The sequence below is a fragment of the Xyrauchen texanus genome, chromosome 36 (genome assembly GCF_025860055.1).
Source record: "Xyrauchen texanus isolate HMW12.3.18 chromosome 36, RBS_HiC_50CHRs, whole genome shotgun sequence".
NCBI classification, from domain to species: domain Eukaryota; kingdom Metazoa; phylum Chordata; class Actinopteri; order Cypriniformes; family Catostomidae; genus Xyrauchen; species Xyrauchen texanus.
The window spans coordinates 39,763,705-39,778,916 of NC_068311.1; the positions used below are offsets into that span (position 1 = coordinate 39,763,705).

Consider the following 15,212-nt stretch of genomic DNA (forward strand, 5'->3'; position numbering starts at 1 on the left):
ACTCATATTTTTGTAATTTTTTTTATTATTATTTTTGTTGTTTAGTTTAGTTTAGTTTAGTTTAGTTCAGTGTGGTTTAGTTTAGTATAGTTTTCGTTTTGTTTTGTTTTACACAGATTAACTTCTTGGTGTTTTGTAGGTTCTAGGTTCAAACCTCACAGAATGTCCACTGTGTCACCATGTTCCCTATCAAAAAGATACACTTTGATGCTGCACTGATTTAGCGCTTTGGGAATGACCAGCTGTGAATATTTGTGCAACACTATAATGAAATTGACTAGAATTTATAGCCTCCGCCGTTGACATCATTAGGATGCGCCGGTACAGGGGCTATAAATAGATGCGCCACAAGTGCATCGTCAGATCTTTTGTCTTCAGATCACTCTGTGTGTGTTGTGCTTCTTGACCTGTCAGAACTTTCTACTTTCCTCTGTTAGGAGTAAAAATTTGTTAGGCAGTGCACAGAAACATTTATCTTTCAAAAAAAAAGAAAAAAGAATGACTGATAAACAAAGCAAGCGGTGTGTGTTCCTATGTTTACGCTCTATGGCTGAGAGGGACACGTTTTGTTTTGTGTGTTTGGGGGAAGAGCATGCTGCTCTTGCGTTGGGGTTGGGTGGGTGCAAGCATTGCGATCTGTTCTCAGTCAAAATGCTTCGCACTCGTATTGCTTACTTCCGAGAGTCAGCGCCCACTCTTCCATTGTGGGGCTCTTGTATGGATCTGGCTGAGCAGCGAGAGACGGGTCCATCCCTATTGCTCGCTCTCTCACCCCAGATCCAGCCGGTCCTTCTCGTGATCCTGAAGCTTGCTTCGGCGACTCTTCGGTTCATGAGCGGGACCTTGAATCTCTTGAGTCTGCGGACTTCGAGTTACCCACCTCTGAGCGTTCGCATGATAATAAAGCGGCTGAGGAATTACTCGAGGTGGTTACTCAGGCAGTGGCCAGGATTCAATTAGAATGGCCACGCGAACAAGAGACCCCCAAGCGCTCCAAACTGGAGACATATTTCTGTCTGGTGGCCAAGGGAAGGGAAAGCCACATCAGTCCCTTCCTTTCTTTGATGACCTCCGTGATGAGCTTTCTCATTCATGGAGGAAAAATTATACTTCCTGTGTCTTCGTGCCCTCAATGTCGGCATATTCGACGATTGTGGGTGCTGAGGCATGGTGGTATTCCGTGATGCCACAGGTAGAAGAGACACTTGCGGGTTATCTCTCGCCTATCTCGGCATCATCGCTAAAGAGACCCACTCTCCCCACAAAGCCATGCAAGATCACCTCTACGCTTGTGGGGAAAGCTTATCAGGCAGCAGGTCAGGCTGGTGCTTCCCTGCACACTATGGCAGTGTTACAGACGTACCAGGCTGACCTGTTGAAGGACTTGAGTGCGGGCAACACGGTCGATGACGAGGCTTTATCAGAGCTTTGTTGAGCCACGGATCTGTCTCTCCGCAAGACCAAACAGACGGCTCGTGCCATTGGCCGGTCTATGGCTGCTTTGGTCAGCACGGAGAGACACATATGGCTCAACCTGTCGGGCATCAGAGACAAGGACAAAGTTTTCCTCCTCGATGCCCCGGTTTCACTTTCTGGCTTATTTGGCTATGAACACGGTCATCACCAGGTTCCAGGAGCCAAAGAGTCTTGAGGAGGCCTTTGGGCAATTTCTTCAGGGGGAGGGCCCCCCAGCCCCACCCCTTCTAGAAGGGAGGCTCAAAAACTGAGTGTGGCGAATCGCGCTCCCCTCATAGAGACTGGGGGCCTGTTCATCATCCTCAGCATCCCCCAAATCAAGACCTCAGGGCCGTCATCTGAAAGAAGAGCCTTGTTGGGGTAGCCCCCTTCGGTACAGGGCACGTGAAACATCCACCTGTACCTTCCCGTTACCCCACGAAACCTCTCTATTCCCGCCACCCGTTACTCCCACGAATCCTCTCCATTCCCACCGCCTCTGGTGTTTTGGGAGTTAGCGGTTTCCAGCGAAATGTTAGGTGTTCCGTTGCTTCCTGCCATAGTCCAGGAAACGGAATGTAACAACCCTCACTGGAAGGATGACAGGAAATGAGGCTCCAACTAAAAGGTAAGGCTTTAATTGCCGTCTTTCTCCCAACACTTTACAAAGATACACTATAATATAATATAATACAATAGAATAGAATAGAATAGAATAGAATAGAATAGAATAGAATAGAATAGAACACAAGCACACTGGGTTGGCTTGTCGGGTTCTCCCGACTGGAGGCTCTGTGTCTGCTTTTATGCCGCTCTCCTCGTGCTCACTGGAATTAGAGACAGGTGTTAGCTCAGGTGTAAGCGCCCTTACCGCAAATTCCCATAGCCGAGCACCCGTCATACAGCCGGCGTTGCCGTTCTTGAGCAAATTCTCCTGTGTTAGTCGCCCCAGTGTGTGGAGTTTGCTCTAAGATCGAGAACGAACTGAATTTCATTTTTGCTATTAGAAGGTCCCTCCTCCCAAGCTTCGCGGATGACGTCAAGGACCCTGCGTGGGCATCGCCCGTACAGCAGCTCAAACGGGGAGAACCCTGTGGAGGCTTGCGGGACCCCTCATACTGCAAACAACAGGGGGGTCTAGCCACTTATCCCAATTTCTAACGTCATCGTGTACGAATTTACGATCTTGAGCGTTTTATTAAATTGTTCCACTAGGCCATCGGTCTGGGGATGGTAAACGCTAGTGCGAATCGACTTAATGCCCAAGAGCTCGTAAAGTTCGCGGGTGTTCATGACAAAAGTCGTGCCTTGATCGGTGAGGATTTCTTTCGGAATCCCCACCCGGGAGATTATCTTAAAGAGTGCCCCTGCAACACTACGTGAGGAGATGTTGCTCAGAGGCACTGCTTCCGGATATCGCGTCGCGTAATCCACTAGGACTAACACGAAGCGATGTCCGCGTACTGACCATTCTAATGGCCCGACGAGGTCCATCCCAATTCTTTCGAAGGGGACCTCGATCACTGGTAGAGGGCGCAATGGCGCTTTTGGGGTGGCCGGTGGGTTTACCAGCTGACATTCACGGCACGCCACACACCACCTGTGGATGTCACCGCCAATGCCCGGCCAATAGAAACAGGCTATTAGACGGAGAAGTGTTTTTCGTTCCCCTAGGTGACCGGCCATAGGATTATAGTGAGCCGCCTGGAAAACCATTTCCCGGCGGCTCCGTGGAATCAACAATTGAGTCACTTCCTCCTTTGTTTGAGTGTACTGCGTCACTCTATATAGCCAATCTTTAATCATGGCAAAATATGGGTATGAAATGGCAATGCCTGGCCGGAGCTGTTGACCATCAATTACTCTCACTTGGTCAAGAGCATGTTTAAGGGGTGGCCACCTCGCAGCTTCCCTCATCATTCAGAGCAGCCGAGGACGACCCCGGCTCCGCCTCCCCTGCCAAAGCATCGCACACCTCTTTATGCAGGACCAATCCGCGCAAATACCCTCTAAAATATCTAAAAAATTCGGCCAATCAGTAACCAAGATTAGCGGATGAGTGATGCGGGAACTAACCGCTGCCTCCACACTATGGTTTCTTGCCCTGAATTTAATTGCCAAATTCACCATGGGATACTTGTGAACATCCCCGTGCACACACCTCACCCTCACCAGTTTAGCTAAACCCAAAGCCCCGTGTTGAACCAAGCGTTGGTGGATGGTGGTCTGATTGCAGCCGGTATCCAGCAAAGCTTGGTAAACACCCCCCTGATCCTTTCCGGAATCCGGTATGCTCCAGCCCGATCAGGGGAAGCCTGCAGGATGTCGGAGTCCCGCACCACCGTCCCCACCTCCATCAGCGGACACTGATCCCGGAAGTGGTCCGGGTCCCCGCACATCCAACAGGCCGGCCCAGGCGTTACGCCCACACTTGTGCTAGCGGGCACCCCCACCTGATGAGGAGAGCGGCTGAAGGACGGGGAAGGAGCATTCTCCCAAGGCCTGGAAGCTGGTCGCACATACACTCCATGCCTGTGCGGGGCAGGAACGGGCCCTGGGGAGAGAACAGAGCGAGAGAACACAGGGGAGGGGGAGGAGGGGGGTGCAGACACAGGGGAAGGGGAGAGAGAGAGAGAAGAGGGCTCGTCCGCCCTCGGGATCGCCGTCAAATGGTCCTCCGCCAGACGAACAGCCTCCTCCAGCGACGCCGGACATTGGCACTGGACCCACTCCGCCGTTTTCCGGGGCAGCCGTTGGACGAATTGCTCCAGTACCACCTGATCGATCACTCCCTCGACGTCGCGGTCCCCCGCAAGCAGCCACCTCCGACAGGCGTCCCGGAGCCATTGAGCAAACGCAAACGGCCGATTGGACTTTTATAACTTCATGCCCCGGAAGAGTTGGCGATTCTCTTCCGGGCTCCAACCGACCCGTTGCAGAATGGCTCTCTTCAGGTCTGTATAGGCCAGGAGGTTCGTCGCCGGCAGTTGTTTTGCCGCAAGTTGAGCTTCCCCGGACAGGAGAGGAATTAGGCGGGCTGCCCACTGTTCGAGCTGCAAGCCCCAGATTTCTGCCCTGCGCTCAAACAAATCGAGGAAGGCCTCAGGATCATCTGCTGCCCCCATCTTCTGTAACGTGGGCGGGGGCAGCGTAGCGCGGGTGTCCGGGGTCGCGGTTGTGGCCGACACGGTCTCCTGGCTGAGGAGGCTCCGGATGGCGTGCCTGTCCTCTGCCTGAGCCCGCATGATTTAAAAAAAAACTTGGTCCTGCAGGAGCTCAAGCAGGGATTGCTGGTGGCTTTGGTGTAACGTCGCGAGGGACTGGAGGACCTCCGCAAGCTGGGAGGACTCTATGGGGCGACCTTTCTCCAAGCTTGGAATGTTTATTTTTTTTAATTCCTGGGTTTCAACACCAGTGTAACAATCCTCACGGGAAGGATGACAGGAAACGAGGCTCCAACTAAAAGGTAAGGCTTTAATTGCCGTCTTTATCCCAACACTTTACAAAGATACACTATAATATAATATAATACAATACAATAGAATAGAACACAAGCACACTGGGTTGGCTTGTCAGGTTCTCCCGACTGGAGGCTCCGTGTCTGCTTTTATGCCGCTCTCCTCGTGCTCACTGGAATTAGAGACAGGTGTTAGCTCAGGTGTAAGCGCCCTTACCGCTTTCTTCTCCCGGACGGGCGCTTGACCACGCCCCTACTGCCACACGGAACACTCGACATCCCCTCAACAGGAAGTGTCAAAATGTATTCCCAGCTCAGAAAACCTAGCAGCGTGGAAGCTACTGTCAGGTGTTTCTATGTGGGTTCTAAGAACAGTAGGAAATGGCTACAGAATTCAATTAGCTGGCCGTCCTCCGCGTTGTGGATTCCACTACCATGAAACCAGAACAAGCATGTCTACTGTGGAAAGAACTGCAAAATCTCTTGGTCAAAGGGGCCATAGAACATGTTCCCCTTCCAGAGAAAGAGTCAGGTTATTACAGCAAATACTTCCTGGTTCCCAAGAATGGTGGGGGGTTGCATCCAATTTTAGACCTTCAAAGCTTGAATTGCTCAGTCAGGACCCCCTCTACAGATGCTAACGTCAAGACGGTCGAGTCTCAAATCCAACATCGCGATTGGTTGGTCACGATCGATCTCATGGATGCATACTTTCATTTAGAAATTCTACCACAACACAGGAAGTTCCTGAGGTTCACTTTCGGGGCAAAGCTTTCCAATATCGTAAAACAATTACCATTTCCTTCCATTCGGCCTAGCCCTATCACCCCGCAAATTCACGAAGTGCATGGATGCAGCACTGGCTCCTTTACGTCTCCGGGGCATCCGCATTCTGAATTATATAGACGACTGGCTGATACTAGCACAGTCGCAAGAACTGGCATTACAGCACAGGGATATCGTCTTAGCTCATCTGGTTTCGGTGATCCATCTGGGCCTTCTGCACATGAGACCGTTTCAGTTGTGGCTCAAAGCCAGGGGATTTCATCCAAGGGCAAGTCCCCTAAGGCAGATAAGGGTTACGTGCGGCACGCTCCGTACCCTTTCTATGTGGTTCAGACCCCGGTTCCTCACTTTGGGTCCCACTCTAGGTGCATCTTGCTGCCGCAAGTTGCTAATGACAGACATCTTCCTGATGGACTGGGGAGCAGTCTTATGTGGTCGTCCAGCTCAAGGGAATGGGAGGGTCATCAGCTCGATTGGCACATAAACTCGAGATGATGGCTGTATTTCTGGCTCTGAAATACTTCCTCCACTATCTGAGAGGCTGCCATGTCCTGGTGCAGGTAGACAACACAGCAGTAGTCTCTTACATAAACCATCAAGGAGGTCTACGTTCACGCCAGCTGAACAGACTGGCACGACAGATTCTCCTTTGGGTTTAGGGAAATCTCTGGTCAATCAGGGCAGTTTATATCCCTGGATGCCTGAATGTGGGAGCAGATTTACTGTCCCAACAGAAAATACCAACGAGTGGAGTGGAAACAAATCTGGTTGAGATTTTACAGAGCAGAAGTGGACCTTTTCATCTCCCAAAAGACAAGGCAATATCCCCTCTACTTCTCTCTGAGTCACCCAGCCCCCCTTGGTCTGGATGCGATGGCACATACATGGCCCAGAATGCACCTGTATTCATTTCCTCCGGTTTCTCTGCTCTCGGGAGTGTAAGCCCGTTTATCGGTCCAATGACGGTCTCCAATAATACGGGTGAAGGTCTTTCTTGTACGCAACACAACAATATTAAATGAAATACATTTTCTCTTATGTATTATCTCGTTATTTCATCTGACTCCATAAATGAAAAAGGTTTTTAATGATATCTGAGTATCATTAAAAGTGAGCGAATGTTTGATTATTCCTTTAACTCTTTAATTATATTTTACCCGCTTAGATTAAGAAACTATGTCGCTTTGAGGTCCTCGCGTGTTTTCTCTACACCATGGGTCTCCACGATCACTAGCGGCCAGTATTGGATCATCAAACAGAGGTAATTGCTATATACCTGAGATCGGTCACGTTCACGTATACACAATCAAAGATACTTCAGTATAGCCCCATGGAATTGCATACACTTGAATGTAACTTAGCGTTTTCTTCAGTAGAGGTCACGGCCACTATTACAGATGTAAGTTGACCAACATAACTTCTCTTATAATAGCTTTGGATTGGCCATGCGTGGTTTCCCACGTACACTTATCTGGAGAAACATCAAATTAAAACAGAGGTAAGACACCCAGATTTAGATTGGTCAAGCAGCGTTTGCTGTTCTAAGCGGAAATTCCCTTTTGTCTTTGCAAACCAAGTACACTTGAATCGATGCCAAATATTAGTCAGTCACTAATCTGGCGCTAGACTTGCGTGTAACATACGAATCATTTAATCTGTTTGAGAAACACAATGTCAGAGTCAGTCAGAATAAAATCAAATGTTGACAATTTATTGACCAGGTAACATAATCAATTCATCAATTCCAATTAGACATTGATAAGTCAAAGTTAGACATTTTATCAAAACATAAGATATACAATTGCAATCACCTGAAATAAACTACAAACAGTAAACTGTTTGGGATCGATCTGATTACAGAGAGCCCTGAGCAATGTGTCGCCTCTCCTTAAATACCCAGATAATTCAACATGCTTACCAAATGGTGGTGTCTGTCATTATAATTAGATTTTGGTCCCCTGTTGAGGGGTTCCTGTAGATTAACATACAGGAGGTATGGAGGATCTGGGGAGGGCACACCTTTAAGGGGCACACCAAATTTCACATATTTTATAACTTCTTTTAGCTTTTCATTATGGCTGGGAGGATGAGACCAGTTTACCAGGCGCACTGAGAGACTTTAAATGATACCAAACATGTTATAGTTACTTTTTGTACACACTTCACATTGCATAGGTTTTAGTGAGCTTTAAGTGAGGAGGAGGAGTAAGATGAAGATACTTTAGAAGGGAGGTGTTAGCTGCACAGTATGTTGCATCTCGGATGTTGCTGTTACATCTGCGAGAGAGAGTTCAGATGTTAATTCTCATGAGAGCCTTTTGTTTTCTCGAGGAGTAGCCCAGACTCACTGGCACCCGCCTTACAGTTTTCCCGTTTGGCACCGTGGGCCACACACAGGGTTTCCTGCGGTGTCACTTCAGTCTTTGTAAGGTGGGCAGCTGTAAGGGGCTGAGAGCAAGTGCCATGTCTGTTGATCGACCTGATGAGGCATCTGAAGTCGCAACACAGTGTCTGGTTGAGGTTAGCACATGTGTTCAGTTCATAGAGTCCATCAAGGCATTTGTGGCTTGTTCAGTGGACATGTCATTCCATCATGGAGAAACATCTGCTTCTGGTTGTACCTTTAATGATGATCTGACTCTTTGAAGAATTCTCTGCCACCTCCATTGGTGGTCTTCTGGGCAGACCTCAATTAGGTGGAGTTCTCCCTGGCAATGCATATACACCTGAACAGCTTCTTAAATGACCATGTAAAGATGAAACTCTGAAGAACTTAACTGACACAATAAAAGGTTGAGTAATACATGATGAAAAGACAAACAATGAATCAATGTCACCAGTGCAGTGGTAATCCAGGTCTCAAGTGTGTATTTAAAAATGCAAAGGGGACTAATTAATCTGAATTAATTAAAGGAAAGGTGGCACAGAGTTCAAGGCAATTAGAACATGTATCATCAATATACAATATTACAGTGGATACTAAATTAAAGGAAACATACCACAAAGTCAGTATAACTAGTATTTCCATCAGTGGCAGGCATCATTAAACATATAGTTATAATACTAATTCTATGATTTTAGAATCACAGTTACAGACATATACAATAATAATAACAGTGTTAATTCAAAATGATCTAATGTGTGTGATTTGGTGGCTAAGTCATAGTCGATGATACATGTCTATTTTCAAAATGTGAAGTGGATCGATAGAAGCATCTGCATTTCATATCGTCAACTTATTTTATTTTTATATTGTTATTAGCAATGCGTTGGAAACCAGGGGCCCTCTGGTTTGCAACCATTCCAACAACAATCAATTGGTTTGATTTATACGTGCGTGGAAATGTTGAAATTTTGTTGCTTGCAATTAGTAATTAAATCATCGATGTGTGACTGTAGCCATGCACATGTCCCATGTATATTACAGTATTTAAAAGGAAAGTTGTAAATAGTGCCTGTTTTATGGAAACAGGTTTGTAATATCCTATGTGTGAGAGGCTATGTGTATGTGAGAGGCGGGCCAGATCTTCAGTGGATTAGTATCTTCAGAATCTTGGCCATTATTTTGTTCCATGATGTGTCAGTAATAAAAGTGGGTGCTCTGTATGTTTAGGAGATGGGTGGAACCTGATCTAGAGCAATTGGTGTTGTATAATTTTTGGTTCGGTGCTAAACCGGGAGGCCGTACAGATATTTTTGTTTTTGTGGAGCTGTGAGGTGTGAATGGCCTGTTAGATTTGCTTTCGCACCCATCTCCAGCATGGCCAAATTGATGTCCTGGCTTGAGGCGGGGGATCAGAATTCTTTTTCATCTGTCCCTCACGACATTGTAACCTGAAATATGAACAACTACAGAAAGAGAAAACAGTTAATGTTGAACCTTTAATTAATTTGCATTTAGACATGTGGTACTTTATTTTCCTCCGATGGTCAAAGCCAAACTGTTACAGACAGCTTTAGTCTCATAATGTATGGTTTGTGCCATCAGGGGAGAAACATGTACCATTGCAATGTCAATGCAAATTTTATTTCAAAGATCAAATTAGACTGAGCATCTTTGGTGAGATCTGAATTACTGCTGATATTTTAGTGCAGTTTGGAGTGTGAAGCACCTTAAGCTGTTCTCACAGTTGAGTCTGTACAGTCTGCTGTTGTGAGCAATATAAGCCCCAGTTCTGCTGGGGAACTTTCTGAGCTTTGTTTTATTGCTCCCAACACAGCTCTGTGGTCAAAGAATCAATTCACATTTTGGTGATGTGTCTTCTGCTTAGCATTTTTTAAGGATGCTATTCACACGTTTGATCATCTATGACCTATGATCTCGGTGGTCCGTTAGGGTTATGAAATTTTGCCTGATGTTTAGCATTTTACACACAAATTTTTTCATTGTCTATCCAGTGGAATGGTTCCCTGATCAGATTTTAAATTCAATTGGTGCTTCTCAGCAGAGATGATTTGGTTCATTATCATGTGCCACTGCATTGGTGCACAGCAAACAACGACCGTATACTCCTCCCTCTTGGCACTGAGAAGAGAACCAATGAAATTCAAATCACAAGAATTTTCAGGGCGGTAAGGTTGTTAGGTTTGCAGTGTCACTACAAATATACATGTCTAATATACATCTGCAATGCCATGCATAACCTTTCCCGTCTGTGGCCATGCATGGCCATTATAATATAATGCATATTATAATGTGATTATAATACAACTATATTGTATTAAAATAGTATAAATTAAACTGATTTTATCACTGGTTTCTGGAGGGCTTCTGGAGCGATGTATTTATCAGTCATAAATCATGCCTTCAGTGACCTTGACTAGTTGGTCCTGCTGCAGGTGCGGTGTCAGCTCTCCATCAGAGCTCCACAGTTCTTGTTGGTACTGTTTTGAGTTAATAGGAATAGTCTGAACCGCACTCTCAGCAGGAACAATCAGCCTGTCAGGCTGCCATTCATCTCCCTATGGGGATGGAGGCCACATATCCCTATTGGTGATGGTATTTTCCATTATTCCGTTTGCGTTGTGGGCCACGCCCTTTTGGCAGTTTTGTTTTTAAACTCTGTGAAGAAATTTGTGAATAGTTTCAACAGGTGGCTATAGGGCGTTTTTTGGCAATGTTTTGCTTGTTTTCTCAAATCTCTTTCTCTTTTTGGCAATCTCTTATGAGATGGTTACACTTTTGCAATAATGGCATTGCATTTTGCTCTGAGATCTTTGGTTAAGTTTCTCTGGGCCTTTCCCTTCTGTTAACCATTTTGCAGGCGCTAACACTACGGGGTTTTGATCTCCACCTGCTTTCTATTCTTGAACCCCAGTCTACTATTGATCTGAGCGTGTGTTCGGCCGGATCGACACCATTGGATAAAGCCGTTTGAACTGGGATGCTGGCATTTTTCTTAACAAGCTGTAGTAATGCGTCATGGTCACGGTTTGCATTTTCTAGGCCTGAGTGTTCTTTGTATGTTACCCATAACCGTTCAGCGTGCGTTTCAAATGACTCATTACTGGCTTGTTTGATTTCAAATATTTTTCTCCAATCTGCATGTGTCGGTCCCTCATGTCTAATAATGCCTGTTTTAGGCGCTTCGTAGATCATTTCAGTCGGTTTAGTTATTGTCTCGGTTCATAATGTTGCCAGATTTCATCTCTGTGGTTAGTTTTGGTCTGAGCTCCTCAGGAATTGTGAAGAGAGCTATTTGCCAAACATCTCTAGTTTCTAATTTGTACACCGTGGCCTGTAACATCAATGCTTCCCAGTAGGGTTGAAGCGGCCCTTTTCTCGGCATAATTCCTACGACTTGTTTATGTCTAGAGCATTCTTCGCATGTTAGCAGGCGGCTGATTGTTGTGATTTCATCATCAGCGTTGCGTCATGGTTTTAAGCACAGCGACATTAACTGATTTCTTTGGCAAGTCATTAGATTTTGTTCGAGTCTTTACTGAGCTTTGCAGGTTTGGTTCTTCAGGCCGCGGGTTCACAAGAGCTTCGATTCACGAGTTTCTCTCTGTGGCCTGTCTCCTAGCGTGACATTGTCATCATCATCATTTTGAGTCTCTAGCTCAAAGGTTTTATCCAGTGCTGCTCGTTTAACTGCAGCTACTGGAAACCCAGTTATCACAGCAATCTTCGAGAGCAGATATGTAATTCCTGCGGTTTTAAGTTTTCTTTGAATTTGATCAATTGTTTTTGCCATTTCTTGGCGTTGTCTAGCCCACCCTGTTGCTTTCGTGCGTGAAGGCTTCGACTTGTGCTCTTAACTTTTGCAATTCGTCAGATCGCAATCTTTCGATTTCTTTGATATTTGCTATTGTTAGTTCGATTCTCGGTTATGGTCTCGAGGTGCGTTCTGACGAAGCAAATAAACAATTACAGCGGGAATGTTATTGTATTTTGATTTTGATTTCAATTTAGCACCCTCAGCAGAATACCAGGATATTAATTCGTTGTTGCTCCACTTTAATTTTAGTCCCTTGTCAAGCTTAACCGAACAAGGAGGTTTTTAATTGCACACCTAAAATATCCATAATTTCCCGTCTATACAGCTGCTGTGCTTTCCCTGGAAAGACATGTTTCCAGTCTAATTCTTATGCCCACGGAGTTTTAGGTTCGGTCTTAATAAATGTGAGGTGTAAACAATCTCCCCTCAACACTTCTAAAAGGCAAATAAAGATTGACTTACCACAGCAGCTGGAGATAGGTGAGAAGGTCAAACCTCATGTCCGGGCAGGGATCAAGTTGAATGTTAGCTGGAAAGGCGTTGCTTTCGTCTGGTTCGCGAGATCCGCGGAAGGGCTGTCACCACTTTGTAAGCCCGTTTATCGGTCCAATGGCGGTCTCCAATAATACGGGTGAAGGTCTCTGCGGCGTTACAGTCTTTCTTATGCATAACACAACAATATTAAATGAAATACATTTTCTCTTATGTATTATCTCGTTATTTCATCTGACTCCATAAATGAAAAAGGTTTTTAATGATATCTGAGTATCATTAAAAGTGAGCGAATGTTTGATTATTCCTTTAACTCTTTAATTATATTTTACCCGTTTAGATTAAGAAACTATGTCGCTTTGAGGTCCTCGCGTGTTTTCTCTACACCATGGTCTCCACGATCCTAGCGGCCAGTATTGGATCATCAAACAGAGGTAATTGCTATATACCTGAGATCGGTCACGTTCACGTATACACAATCAAAGATACTTCAGTATAGCCCCATGGAATTGCATACACTTGAATGTAACTTAGCGTTTTCTTCAGTAGAGGTCACGGCCACTATTACAGATGTAAGTTGACCAACATAACTTCTCTTATAATAGCTTTGGATTGGCCATGCGTGGTTTCCCACGTACACTTATCTGGAGAAACATCAAATTAAAACAGAGGTAAGACACCCAGATTTAGATTGGTCAAGCAGCGTTTGCTGTTCTAAGCGGAAATTCCCTTTTGTCTTTGCAAACCAAGTACACTTGAATCGATGCCAAATATTAGTCAGTCACTAATCTGGCCTTGAGACTTGCGGTAACATCACGAATCATTTAATCTGTTTGAGAAACACAATGTCAGAGTCAGTCAGAATAAAATCAAATGTTGACAATTTATTGACCAGGTAACATAATCAATTCATCAATTCCAATTAGACATTGATAAGTCAAAGTTAGACATTTTATCAAAACATAAGATATACAATTGCAATCACCTGAAATAAACTACAAACAGTAAACTGTTTGGGATAGATCTGATTACAGAGAGCCCTGAGCAATGTGTAGCCTCTCCTTAAATACCCAGATAATTCAACATGCTTACCAAATGGTGGTGTCTGTCATTATAATTAGATTTTGGTCCCCTGTTGAGGGGTTCCTGTAGATTAACATACAGGAGGTATGGAGGATCTGGGGAGGGCACACCTTTAAGGGGCACACCAAATTTCACATATTTTATAACTTCTTTTAGCTTTTCATTATGGCTGGGAGGATGAGACCAGTTTACCAGGCGCACTGAGAGACTTTAAATGATACCAAACATGTTATAGTTACTTTTTGTACACACTTCACATTGCATAGGTTTTTAGTGAGCTTTAAGTGAGGAGGAGGAGTAAGATGAAGATACTTTAGAAGGGAGGTGTTAGCTGCACAGTATGTTGCATCTCGGATGTTGCTGTTACATCTGCGAGAGAGAGTTCAGATGTTAATTCTCATGAGAGCCTTTTGTTTTCTCGAGGAGTAGCCCAGACTCACTGGCACCCGCCTTACAGGAGTCTTGGCCAGAGTTTGCCAACAAGGGTCCTACCTCTTACTGATAGCGCCGCGTTGGCCGAACAAGGTATGGTTCTCTGAGATAATGTCTCTCCTCGACAGCTCGCCTTGTGCGGACAGGAGGGACCTTCTGTCTCAGGCGTAGGGGACAATGTTTCATCCTCGGCCCGAGCTGTGGAACCTTCATAATTGGCCCCTGAAGGGTACCAACTGAGTTACACTGGGCTTTCACCTGAAGTTATCGAGACCATTCTAAGTGCTAGGGCTCCCTCTACTAGAAGAAGTTATGCCAATAAATGGGGTGTCTTTGAAAGATGGTGCAGTGCACATAATGCAGATCCAGTTAACTGCCGGATTGCTTCAGTTCTGGACTTTCTGCAGGAAAAATTATCAGCAGGCACATTCCCCACCACTCTCATGGTTTATGTGGCCACTCTATCGGCTTTACATGCCTTGATTGATGGGATGCAGTTGGGGAAACATCCCCTGCTCGCTCACTTCGTTCGTGAAGCCATGCGTCTGAGACCTCCTGCTAGGACCAGGATCCCTTCATGGAACTTAGCAATAGTCCTTCGGGGTCTGGTTGAGACACAATTTGAACCTCTAGAATCAGCATCTGATAAACTTCTGACTCTCAAGATGGTTTTTCTTATGGCAATTACTTTTCTAAAAAGAATTGGGGATCTGCAGGCTCTGTCTGTCTTGCCATCCTGCTTGGATTTTGCCCCAGGAATGGCTAAAGCAATATTGCACCCTCATTCTGATTACCTGCCTAAATTTCCTTTCTCAACCGTACATCCGGTCACTCTCAAAGCCTTCTGCTCCCCACCGTTTACAACGCCGGCAACGCTGTGTCCAGTCTGTGCCCTTCAGACTTATGTCCACCGCACTAGCCAGTGGTGTAAGTCAGGGCAAATATTCGTTTGTCATTAGAGCCATAACAAAGGTGCGGCCGTCACCAAGCAAACTATGTCACATTGTGTGGCGGAGCTGGAAAAAACAAAACAAACAAGCTTTTGTTGTTGCCGCCCCTCTGATAAAATTGGAACTTAATTAACAGATGTGAGGTAATGGTGTGTGTGTGTGTATATAAGGTGAAGTCCTCAAAGGAAGGGTGGTGGGAAGTAAGAAGGAGAAACAGTGTAAAGCGAGTACCTGAGTGAAGAAAGACGGCGTCTCATCAGCTGAGTGTACGCTGTGTTTAGGGCTGGAGCGATTTCGTGAGTGTTCCGAGGAATTCCAGTGCAGTGCTTGGGTGAT

At 45.5% G+C, this 15,212-nt stretch overlaps 1 protein-coding gene and 1 long non-coding RNA gene across 3 annotated transcripts in view; one reads left to right on the forward strand and one right to left on the reverse strand.

The window, feature by feature from the left end:
- LOC127629623 (uncharacterized) overlaps positions 1-15,212 on the reverse strand; it is a 396,489-nt gene that overhangs the window by 327,646 nt on the left and 53,631 nt on the right. The window lies entirely within an intron of this gene.
- LOC127629619 (teneurin-4-like) overlaps positions 1-15,212 on the forward strand; it is a 410,961-nt gene that overhangs the window by 239,150 nt on the left and 156,599 nt on the right. The window lies entirely within an intron of this gene.